Here is a 13,078-nt window from a genome sequence, read left to right on the forward strand (position 1 = left end):
CAATTTAAGCGTTCGATTGATATATAATTCATCGAGGTTTTATTTTTATTTTTTCTGAAATTTTCTAAAAAATTAAAGAAAAAATTTTTTTTTTGAAATTTTTTTTCTTCTTCAAATCTAATTTTTTTCACTCAAATTTTTTGAATTCTTTATTTCTTTTAAGTTCCATCATGCTTCTGAGCCCCTTCTTATAGCACCCAAACCCTAAAACCAATTTGTTTATACTTTTTCTCATTCCATCTATACCTACCTTCTGAAACTTGAGACTTGAATGACGCTTGCTATATATCATATGATATATTATAAATTGTGGCTTTAATTTCAATATTCTCTCATTCTATACTATAAAAATCGCATTTATAACATTCTCTATGCCTAACTTTGTCTGAAAATTTTTCTCGAAAAAAAAATTTTTTTTAACAAAAATTTTTCAATTTTCAGATTTCAAATTTGACACCGTTTCCACGCCACAATCGTGCTGTTGAGACCAACCAGTTTTCAGTGTTTTCATTCACCAAAACCCAAATTTCTTCATTTTTCATTGACTATCCAAGAAGAGCCCGCCAGAGAGAGCCATGATGGCAAAGTGAAGAGACTTGTGAAAAATAGTTGAAAGAGAGAGAATAGAGAAGAAGATCTGAAAGAGCAACAAGATGAGCCATCAATATCAGATTCATCAAAATGTAAGAATTTTGAGAAAAAATTGAAAAAAATTGAAAAAATTTGAATTTTTAGAACTCATCCCCGCCACCGGACGGCACAAAACCTGTACGCGGCCCCCGAACTCCTGTAAGTTTTCTGGTTTTTCTTGAATCATTTGCTTATTATCACCATCTGATAGCTGACGTCTTCAGGATTCTGAATCTGTTTTCAACATTTTTTTTAGTGTTGAAATTGGCTGAGATACATTGAGTTAGATTGGGATATGTGCTGTAACATGGATTTCTTAGCTGAACAAAAAATGAGAACGGATTCAGAATCCTGACGTCTTCTGCTTTCTAATGGTGTAAAATTTAGAACTGTGGAATTTTTTTTTCATAATGTTAAATAATTCCAAAAAAAAATTTTTTCAAAATTTTTTCAAATTACTCAAAATGCTATTTTTCTTTATCCAATTTCAATAAAACTATGACCATCTGATAGCTGACGTCTTCAGGATTCTGAATCTCTTTTCAAAATTTTCATAACTTTGAAATTCGCAGAGTTACACCACGTTGAATGAGGCATGACATGTTTCAGCATATCACATTACCTAAGTCTGCAAATTTCGGTTTTTTGAAAATTTTGAAAACGGATTCAGAATCCTGACGTCTTCTGCTTTCTAATGGTATAAAATTCAGAGTGGTGGAATTTTTTTCAAAGTGAAATATATAATTTGGAAAATGAAATTATGACCATCTTAAAGCCAACGTCTTCAGAATTCTGAATCTGTTTTCAAAATTTTCATAACTTTGAAATTTGCTGGGATACATTGAGTTAGATTGGGATATGAGCTGTAACATGGTATAGGTCTTTAAACGTGGTGTAACTCTTCAGATTTCTTAGCTGAACAAAAAATGAGAACGGATTCAGAATCCTGACGTCTTCTGCTTTCTAATGGTATAAAATTCAGAGTGGTGGAATTTTTTCAAAGTTGAAAAATATAATTTGAAAAAAAAATCCGAACAAATTTTTTTCTAAATTTTTTTGAAATTACTCAAATTATTAATTTTGTTTATTCAATTCTTATGAAATTGTAACCATCTTAAAGCTAACGTCGTCAGGATTCTGAATCTGTTTTCATTTTTTTTGTAACATCGAAATTGGGTGAGATACAATGAGTTAGAGCGAGATGTGTGTGCTGAAACTGAGTACACCTCATTAAACGTAGTGTAACTCTGCAAGATTGGAAGCTAATGAAAAAATAAGAACGGATTCTGAATCCTGACGTCTTCAGCTTTCTAATGGTATAAAATTTATAAATAGTAGAAAAATATAATTTGAAAAAAAAATTCCAAAAAAAAATTTTTTTTCAAACTTTAACAATTCAATTGTTATAGTTTTTATAGCATTTTTAAGCCCTATTTTTCCCCTCAAAAACCCATAAATTCTTCTTTTTTCAGCCGGAACCGTACCCAGATGACAACGATCCCGTCGTCAAACCATCGCCAGCGTCTTCGGACTCCTCGAAGAGCAGCGACTCGTTTCAACCAAGGTGAGTATTGATTTATTGATTTTTGCTGTAAAAATAATATAAAAGTCGAAAAAAAACTAGAAAATTTGAGTAAAAAAGCAAAAAAAAAATTATTTTGCTAAAAAAAATTTTTTTTCAAAATTTTTTTTTCTGAAAATCCGTCGGAGCAAATATACATATAGCAAAGCTCTCTGAAAATAGGCGGAGCCTTTTTTCCAGATTTTCAGTTGAAAAATTTTTAAAAAACCCAGAAAAATTTATCCCCATTTGACTATGAAAATCGACTCGAAAAGTTGACTTTGAGAAAAATGGGCGGAGCGTAAGTTTTTGAAGGCGGGGCTTAGGGTCTCAATATTAAGTACACAGAGCTGTCTATCTACAGCATAAGATGGTTTTTTGTTCAAAAAATTTAAAAATTCGAAAAAATAAAAAATAAAAATTTCAGGCAACGAGTAGGCCCCCGTACACCACCAGATCCCATCTATCCGTCATCTGGGAATCCAGCAGAACACTACGCCACATATACTCAGTGAGTGTTTGCTATTTTTTTTTTCTGGAAAAAAAATTTCAGAAATTTTTTTTTTGCAACAAAAAAAAATCCTAAAATTTCCTTTTCCAGATACTTTTCGCACATTGCATACGGAGGAGCACCATCACACCAATATACACCTCATGTTCCAACTGCGGCTATTGGTGGTGAGTTTTGTCTGAAAAACTAGAAATTATTTTCAGAAAAATATAATGAAAAAAATTCGAAAAAAAAAAAAAAAATTTGAAAAAAATTCGAAAAAAAAATTTTTTTTCAAAAATTTTAAAAATCTGAAAACCATCTATATCTCATCCATCTGACACTGTTTTTATGCTGAACATTCCATTTTTCGAGGCTCCGCCCACTTAGCCTACAGTTTGCTTACAAAACGACAATGAAAGTGGGCGGAGCTTATGGTTTCAAAAGTGGGCGGAGCTTATTTGACTGTTTCGGATCGATTTTGATAGAAATTAAAACTCCGCCTACTTTTCACAGAATCTCAAATGAGCGGAGCCTATTTCCGCACAGTGACAATTTTTAGGCTCCGCCCACTTTTTGAAGCCTACAGTTTGCTTACGACTACGAAAGTGGGCGGAGCCTATCTCACAGTGTCCGATTGATTTTGATAAAAATGGATTTTCAAAAATCGAATAATTGAAGCTCCGCCCACTTTTTGAATAATCACACGTCGAAAAAGTGGGTGGAGCCTATATTGACAGTTTTGAATAGAATACATTGCAATAGGCTCCGCCCACTTTCGTAGTCGCAAGCATACTGTAGGTTTAAAAAAAGTGGGCGGAGCTTCGTGAATCAAAAATCTAATTTCCAGAATAAAGACAATTTCTGAAAGATGAGATATCGATGGTTCTTCGGTGAACAATTTTTGGAGAAATTTTTAATTTTTGAAATTTTTTTTTCTGAAAACTCCCAATTATTTCTAAATTTCAATTTTTTTGCAGTTTCCGCTCTTCCACCACCACCACCACTCCCACCACCGTCTTCATACTTCTACCCGAGCCCCTATCCACCCGTACCACCCGGTTATCATTCCGTTCCACCACCGCCCGTTCCTCCTCCTCCTCCAAAATTCGTGGCTCCGCCTCCCGCTCCGCCTACTCTGACTCCGCCTCCACCTGTCGGTAGTCTCAGTGTATTCGATCCGATCAGTCAACAGAATAGACGGTATGTGGACGCGTCGGTTCCACCGCCACCGCCACGGCCACCACCGGCACCACCGGCGAAGACGAAAGTGTGGAATGGGGGCGGAGCTTCTTCGACGTCATCATCTGCCGCAGCCGCCGCCGCAGCCGCTGCAGCAGCTGCAGCATCACTGCCTCCAGTCGCTGTGTTGACTCAGAATTCGTCGCCATCCGTCAGATCACCGGCGCAGAATGGAAAGGATATCGGACAGTGAGTTATCTAGAAATAGGCTCCGCCCACTTTTTCTGGTAAAAACACGAGAAAATTGGGCGGAAATTTGACGTATTTTGAGCCAAGCTCCGCCCACTTTTCACTTTAAAATCATTGAGAAAGTGGGCGGAGCTTGACTCGACTTTGATCCACTTTTAGCTTAAGCCACGCCCACTTTCGAATCTGAAAAGGGGCGGGGCTTGTAGATCTTCTCAGTGGTAGTGTTTCGTCAGAGCTCCGCCCACTTTTCTGTGGAAAACAAGAAAAAATATGCGGAAATTTGACGGATTTTGAGCCAAATCTAGAAATAGGCTCCGCCTACTTTCCACTGAAAACTCCTTGGGAAAGTGGGCGAAGCTTGAGTACACAGGAACCGAATCTCAAAAATATGAGATTTTTTGAGAATCTTTAGATTGAAAATTTTGAAAATTTGAGGTTTTGGACCATTTTTGTGCTGAAAATGCTGAAAATTAGAGATTTTGAGCCTCAGCTCCGCCCACTTTTAGCCATTCATTATTTATTTCCAGACAATACCCATTCACGTCGTGTAAGAGCAATCCGCTTGCTGAAATTCTGACTGACGCCCATATGACGACGATTGAGAGCAAGATGAATAAGAAGAGCAAATATGTGAGTTTCGGGATCGGAAAATTCAAACTACAGTACCTCCGATCCTAAATTTAGGATCGGGGGTACTGTAGATGTGAAACGATCCAAAAATTCAGGATCGGGGGTACTGTAGATGTGAAGCGATCCTAAATTCAGGATCGGGGGTACTGTAGATGTGAAGCGATCGTAAATTCAGGATCGGGGGTACTGTAGATGTGAAAAGATCCGAAAATTTAGGATCGGGGGTACTGTAGATGTGAAGCGATCCTAAATTTAGGATCGGGGGTACTGTAGATGTGAAGCGATTCTAAATTCAGGATCGGGGGTACTGTAGATGTGAAGCGATCCTAAATTCAGGATCGGGGTACTGTAGATGTGAAATTGTTTTCTTAATTTTCACTATTTTCAGTCGTCCCACCGCGTCCCGACGTCAATTGCCAATGAGATGCCACATGACGTCGCCTACACCCCCACGTCATCCACACCATCCTCCACGTCTTCTTATCAATCAATTCCACCACCACCACCGGCTCCGCCCATCGACTCAAAAATGTTCGATTTGCCGCCACCACCACCGCCACCGCCACGTATGCTACCGTACCAATCCACGCGTGCTCCAACACCGCCACGCATTCAGGAAGCATCGTTTTGTGACGTTTTGACACCCAAGACACCACGGACACCAGGACATCTTGCAGGATTCGTTGTGAAAGCTCCGGCAACAACGACGTCACCAGCGGCTTCAGAATCCGCTTCTAAAAAGAGACATCTGGAGGCGGAGAGAACGGTGGAAGTGGAGAGAAAGAGACAGAAACAACAGGAAGAGGAGGAGGAGAGACAACGGGAAAAGGAGAAACGCAGACACCAGAGAGATCTGGAGCGGAAAGAGTTGGAGAGGAAGAAGTTGGCTCCGCCCCCTCCAGCGCCTCCTGTGATTATAGAGAAGCCAAAGGAGGTGGTCCCGACGATAAGGGCGCTGCCAATGGAGTTCTTTGCGCCGCCAACGGAGTCCGAGAAGGCCTTCAAGCCCTTTAAGACGCCTTCAGATTCCTCTAGACGGGCGTTTAGGACAGGGAAACCGGTCCGGCCGAAGCCTGCGAAGCCGGAAAGGCCTTCTGAGACCCCGAAGGCTGTCAGGGAACCGAAACCGCCACAGGAAGTCACAATGGCTCCAGAATCTGAGGAGCCGAAACCATGGGATCTATGTGTCGAGGAGGACAACTCGATGGTCGTCTACACCCCGGTGGCACCGGAAGACTCGGTGTTGGCGTACCTTGAAGCTCAAAATCAAAATCAACATGAATTGGTTTATGAGCCAGGACCGACACCGGAATTTCCGGAGCCGACTTTAGAAGCTTCAGAAGCTCCAGAAGCTTCAGAAGCTCCAGAAGCTCCGGAGGCTCCAGAATCCAATGGACTCCACGTCACCGAACACCCTCTAGAGCAAGGTGCTCCAGTCGAAAATGGCGCCGAGAAGTCTGCTGAGAAACGTATCAAGAAGAAGTCACGCCGTTCGCACCATCATGACAGTCGAATGGACCAGGAGAAGCGAAGTCAGAAGAACGGGAAGAATCTGGCGTGCCGGATTAAAATGTTCCGTTCGATGATGTCGTCGAGGAGCAGGAGTAGACAGGACAAGTTTGATCCCCTGGTTGTGAAGAGAAGGAAGAAGAAGGAGGCGGAGCCAAAGATTCAAGATCCCCAGGAGCCAGAGCCTCAAGACTTGGACGATGAGTACATTGACGTCGTTGGTGGAGCCGATGAGCCGATTGACTTTGATGAGTCGATGGATCAGGATCTCTACGATCCACAGTATGAGGAGTCGATGGATGAGACGTCGGAGCAAGCAGAAGAGTCAGAGGAGTCAGAGGAGGTGTCAGAGGAGGAGTCAGTGCAAGAGGAGTCAGAGCAAGAGGAGGAGCCTAACGATCCTGAGGAGACGGAGCCTATTGAGGAGGAGCTTCTCCTGGAGCAATCTGTGTCAGAAGAAGTTGAATCGGAACTTCCTCAGGAGCAGCAGGAACAAGAGCAGCAGTTCACAGAGCAAGAGTTGTTGGGAGATATGGAGGAGAAGGAGGTGGAGCCAGAGCGAGAAGAGGCGGAGCCAGAAAAGGAGAAGACACCGGAGAAGGAGAAGACTCCAGAGAAGACTCCGGAAGTCACGGAGCCTGAGACGATCGTCTTGGAGGCTCCAGAAGTCACGGATACACCAGATGTCATTGAGACATCACCGATAATTGTCTTGGAGACACCCGCCGAGCAACCAGAGCTCTCTGAGCAACTCCCCACGACTTCAGAATCCGTCGCCGCCGCCCCGTCCACCTCCGACCCGCCAGCCGCTTCTGAGCAACCGTCGACTTCAGAATCCGCCCCGTCCACTTCCACCACCACCACCGACGATTCCAAACGAAAAGAGCGCTCACCATCCCTCGAGATCATCGATGTCTGTGAAGCTTCCTCGGAGCCGTCCAAGCCCCGTGAGTCGCGTCGGAAGAGACGGGCCTGGGCGAGACCATCGGCAGACGGTGACGATCTCAAATTGGAGGGTACTCCCCGTGCCACCCCGGCTCCTGTTCTCCACAAACCAACGGAGCTCTCAGCGACCCATTTGCTCGCCGCAATGAATTCCAACTCGAATCCGTTCAAACGAGCCCGTAAAATGCTTACGAATGCAGCCTTGAAAATGGGGGTGTCACCACCACCATTGCCGCACTCGAAAAAGCTTAGAGAGTCGATGGAGCCGGGCATTTTCTCCAGTCTTGGTAGAGGTAGAGGTAGCAACTCACCTACACCGTCTGCTAGTGGTAGTAGAGAGCGCTCTTCATTGGCACCTATTACTCTGCCACGTAACGCTGAGGAGATGGCAAGGATCCATGAGAAACGAGCAGTACAGCAAGCGCGTTACGCGGCTATCGAAGCGGAAGAAAAGAGGCGATTGGAAAAAGCGAAGGCCGCAGCGATGACAACGGAGAAGGGCTATAAGGGAGCGTACCAGAAGTTGATACAAATCGAGAAGAATGTGTTGGAAGATAACAGGCATTCGGAGAGATTCAGAGAGGATTCGGTGCGACGAATGAACTCGATCACTTCGAAACAAGCGTCAAGGGAGGAGAGTTTGCGGAGTTTCCGTGGAGAATCATCGTCCTCCTCGTACTCGACACGACAGCTTCAAGGGGGACGAGCCGGTGCACCGTCGCCATCTCCAGGGAGAGAGAGTATGGGCTCACGGCGTTCTATTCGATCCGCGTCGGGCTCGGATTCTGATGACGACGGAATGACTAGTATGAGTAGGACGAAGGTTCGAAGAATTGAAACCTCACTTGCTGGAATCGCCTACCCGGCACGACAAACACCGTCCCCACGGAAGAAGGATAACGTAGTGGCAAGATCGTTCGATATGAATCCATCTGTCGATCAACGTCACGAGATCCTCACGGCTATTATGAATCGACAGAAATCGAATGGTGCCGCGAAGAACTCGATGGGACAGGGTGTCTTGAAACATTTGAATGATGAAGAAGACGAGCGGAAGAATAGAAGAGGACACCGACGGGTTCATCCGGATTTTGAAAAGTCGAAGAGGGATGCGGAGATGATGGCTGGCATGGATTCGGCGGGCACGTCGAATAGGAATCTGAAAATGTTGTCGAATAAGTATCGATTGCCGAAAATGCAGTGCAAGGTAAGGAGATTTGTGGATTTACGCTCGTAAATCGACACAACCACTATCGACATCCGGATAGACACACACACACGAACAGACAGACAGACATATGAACAGATGACATTGTGATCGAAGGCTTACGTGTGGATTTACGCTCGTAAATCGACACAGAAAGATTCCCGGTGGACATCCGGTTATCTGGATAGACAGACAGATCGCTAGTGGACATCCGGAAATCCGGACGACACACAGACAGACTGTCATATGAGCAGATTGCATGAAGATAGATCGGAGGCATTTATGCCCGTAAATCGACATGGACATCCGGACACACAGACAGACAGACAGACAAAAATCTTGAAAACTGGACTTTTTCAACAACAAAAAATCGCAGTTTTTCGGAAAATTGTTCGTTTTTGAGTTTTTTTTTTCAAAGTTACAGCGCAAGCTCCACTCCTAAATTGTGGGCGGAGCCTAAGCTGCAATCACACCTCACAGACAGATAGGTAGTGGACATCCGGACACACCGAACCACAGACAGATCCTGAGCTCCCTGTGTTCTGTGTGGATTTACGCTCGTAAATCAACATGGACATCCGGACTGACAGACAGACATAGACACCACATACAGACAATTTCTTGCAATTTTTTCAAAATTTTGAAATTTCAGTTCCGAAGATACATTCGCGTCTGGAAACATCCAAATGGTGGCGCCTCGGTTCTCAGGTGTGATTTCAATCAGATTCGAAAGGAGTTCTCTACCAAAGATGTGTAAGTTTTTGAAGCTCCACCCACTTTTCCTTATTTAGGCTCCGCCCATTTTTCTATTTTTTGAATTTCTGTATTTTCTTTGCACACTTTGTCCATTTTAGGCTAATTGAGTCGAAATATTTTAACAGCCTTAGACTCCGCCCACTTTTAGGCCACGCCCACTTTTGTGGATTCTACATTCTCGAATTCTAAAAACTTAAACTCTTCCTCTTTTATGAAAAGTTCTGAATTTTAGGCTCCGCCCACTTTTTTATTTTTTGAGGATTTCTCAAGTTTTAGCCTCCGCCCACTTTTGTGGATTCTATATTTCCAGCTTCTGAAAATCTAGGCTCCGCCCCTTTTTTTTTGTTTTATTCGAACGGTTTTTAAAACTTTTGTCTAAATTTCTGAATCAGACTCCGCCCATTTTCTCATCTATTCCAGATTTTCCAGTTTTTGATGATTTTTGAGCTGTGTCCCTCTAGATTCCCAGCCCTTCTAATTCCTGAATTTTATGAAAAATAGGTCCCGCCCCCTTCCCACATTTCATTCTCCCAACTCATCCATATATATTGTTTGCAGTGAAAAGTTCTGTCGTCAATTCTGTCGTCTCGGTTTCTCGGAACATCACGGTTCCGGAGTGTTCGCTATCGTGATAATGGAAAACGGTGCGTCGATGATGTCGGATTTATTCGGAAAGATAGTCGACGAGACGAACGGACAATTACAAGTGAAAGTGGGCAGTCTGACGAATAAGCAATTGATTGAGACGATGGGAATCAAAGTGTATCAGAACTTGATTCACGAGACTTTAGATCATGGAACGTTTAGGTGAGTTGGAGTTGGAGCGCGTTTGCATCATTCAAAAATTCAAAAAAAGTTTGATTTTTAAGCATTTTAGAGTTTAGAAATGGCTGAAAATCTGCATTTTTGAGCCGAAAAAACGCACTTCTGAGTGTCTGGCGCGCCCGAGACGCGTTTTGAGCATTTTCAGTCTAGCAATGGTTGAAAATGGAATCGCATTTTTTCTCCAAAAATCAATGAAAATCGAGTTTTTTAAGCTAAAAGTTGAATTTTTTGACATTTTTGAGTCTAGAAACGGCTGAAAATCTGCACTTTTAGCCTAAAACGCGGTTTTTCAAAATTTCGAGTGGCTGGGCCACCTGAGACGCGTTGCAGGCTAAAAATGGGATTTTCAGCATCAAAACCAATTTTTGCCGTTCAGAAAACGCGCCTCAGGTGCACCAGACAGTCAAATTGGTGTAGGCTCAAAAGCGCTTAAAAAATCGTCTAAAACCTTGATTTTCAGTCATTTCTATTCTCAAAAATGGTGAAAATCGAGAATTTTCACTTTAAAACTCGATTTTCAATCATTTTTATCAATTTTTACTAATTTTTAGAGTAAAAAATGCTGAAAATGCGATTTTTGATATCATTTTCAGCCATTACTAAACTTGAATATGCTCAAAACGCGTCTCGGGCGCGCCAGACACTCAGAAGTGGGTTTTTTCGGCTCAAAAATGCAGATTTTCAGCCATTGCTAGACTCTAAAATGCTGAAAAATCTAATTTGTAGCTAAAAAATCGGCAATTTTCGCTTCAAAAACTCGATTTCTCAAATTTGTTCGATTCTTACAGAGTCGGACCCTTGATGGCTGTATCTACAGTAGGCGCTAAGCAAGAGGAGACTGGCGGCTACTTCAAAGGACTTCTCGACGAACTCGAAGCTCATCCATTCACAGGTCCAATGATGCCATGGGGAGAGTTCTCTCATCTTCACAATATGCCACCACAACAGTCAGACGATGGACCGATCCTTTGGGTTCGCCCGGGTGAACAGATGATTCCAATGACAGAGTCGAAGAGAAATAACGACGCGAAGCACCCGCTTTCGACGAGACACGCCGAAAAACGAGAGATTGAGTTCCTAGACAGGACACCGTGTCACGCGGATCAAGTCAATGATAAGGAGTCGTTGAAGAGGTCGACAGCCGCTGTTGGTGTCCTACAGGGCATACGGAAACCGGGGGATCAACCGGAGAAGTATGAAGACTGGATGGCTGAGGAGAGACGAGTTGTGAAGGAGGTTGTCGTGTTTCATCCTGCCGATTTGCATTCCGTTGTGAATAATTTGGCCATGGATTTGTATGAACCGCCCGTTAATCAGGTAAGGGACGGATGGACTGGTGAAGAGATGGATGGACAGACATTCGGAGTCTTTTGTGTCGGTTTACGCCCGTAAATCGACACAGACAAATATCTAGCGGACATCCGGATATTCGGACGCACAGGCAGCTTGTAAATCGACATGGACATCCGGATAGATAGATAGACAGACAGAGACATCACACAGACAGATAGATAGTGGACATCCGGACATTTGGACACACGGGCCCACAGACAGACTGTCATTTGAGCAGATGACATGAAGATCGGAGGCTTCTACGTGGATTTACGCTCGTAAATCGACATGGACATCCGGATAGACTGAGACACACAGACAGAGGACACCATAGACAGATAGCTAGTGGACATCCGGATGTTCGGACACACAGACAGACAGACAGACAGAAAGACAAGAATCTGGAAAACTACTAATTTTCAACAAATAAGAACCTATTTTTTCTGAGAATCACTAATTTTTTGAGTTTTTCAAAAGGTGTTTTGAACATCCGGACACACCGACAGACAGAAATCTTGAAAACTGAAATTTTTCAAAAAAAAAAAACCCAATTTTTTCCCATTTTTTGAGTTTTTCGAAGCAAACTCTGCCTCCTTAGTTGTGGGTGGAGCCTCTTTCTATTGAAAATCTATTGAAATCGGCGCCTAGAAGACATCCGGACACACAGATATACAGACAGAAATTTGCATCAATAATCACTGAAACTCCACCCACATACTCTATGGAGACATCCGGACAATCCTACAGACAGACAGACAAACAGAAATCTGGAAAACTGGAATTTTTCAGAAAAAAATCCCAATTTTTCAGAAAATCACTCGTTTTTTGAGTTTTTGAAAAATTTAAACGCAAGCTCCGCCCACAATCTCTATGAAGACATCTGGGCACACAGAAATGTTTTAATTTCAATTTTTGCAGTGCGGCACCTGGGTGGAAGAGGCGAAACTCAATTCGATGCGTCGTCAAGGCGTCCGATACGCTAAACTGGAACTGAAGGAGAACGACATGTACTTCTTGCCACGTAACGTCGTCCATCAATTCCGTACAGTCAGTGCGTGTACATCTGTCGCTTGGCACGTCCGTCTCAAGCACTATTACTATCAGAAGGAGAAGTCATCGATTGACGATCGGAAAGAGTTCATGTGTGATTCCGATTATTCGGATGATGGCAATTTTAATGGATAATTGATTATAATATACGGTTTTTCTTTTTATATTTTTATTTTTTTTACTTGTTTCCCCTCATTTTTTCCCTTTAAATACACAAAATCTCAAATTCATTTCTTTCACTATACCTCAATCTGCTGAAATTTTAGCCCCTTTTTTCCCCCACATTTCCGATCTCTACTTGTTTCATTTATTTTTCGTTTTTTCTCAATGATTTTTGATTTCTTTTACTTGATGCTCTCTCTCTATTTTTTCTCTTATTTTTTTGCTACCGACCCAATTAATTATTATAATTATAATTGCTGCTGAAAATGTATAATTAGTGTGATGTGTTATTAATTTCGATGTCCTTCTCTCTCTTTCTCTTCTATATAGATTTGTTTCGTATATAAAGCATTTGTAGTGAATATTTTTAATATTTTTTTTTATATTATTGGTTGATATTTGGAGAAAATCCTAACGGGTTTGATAGAGTCATAGTTTGGCGGAAAACGAGAGAGTGTGTGTGAGCGAGAGAGACGCAGATTAGGAAATATATTCTGAAAACGTGTTTATAAACATGTTTATCCACCGAAATTGAAGAGAAATCGATGAA

This window comes from Caenorhabditis remanei, chromosome V (genome assembly GCF_010183535.1).
Source record: "Caenorhabditis remanei strain PX506 chromosome V, whole genome shotgun sequence".
Taxonomy (NCBI): domain Eukaryota; kingdom Metazoa; phylum Nematoda; class Chromadorea; order Rhabditida; family Rhabditidae; genus Caenorhabditis; species Caenorhabditis remanei.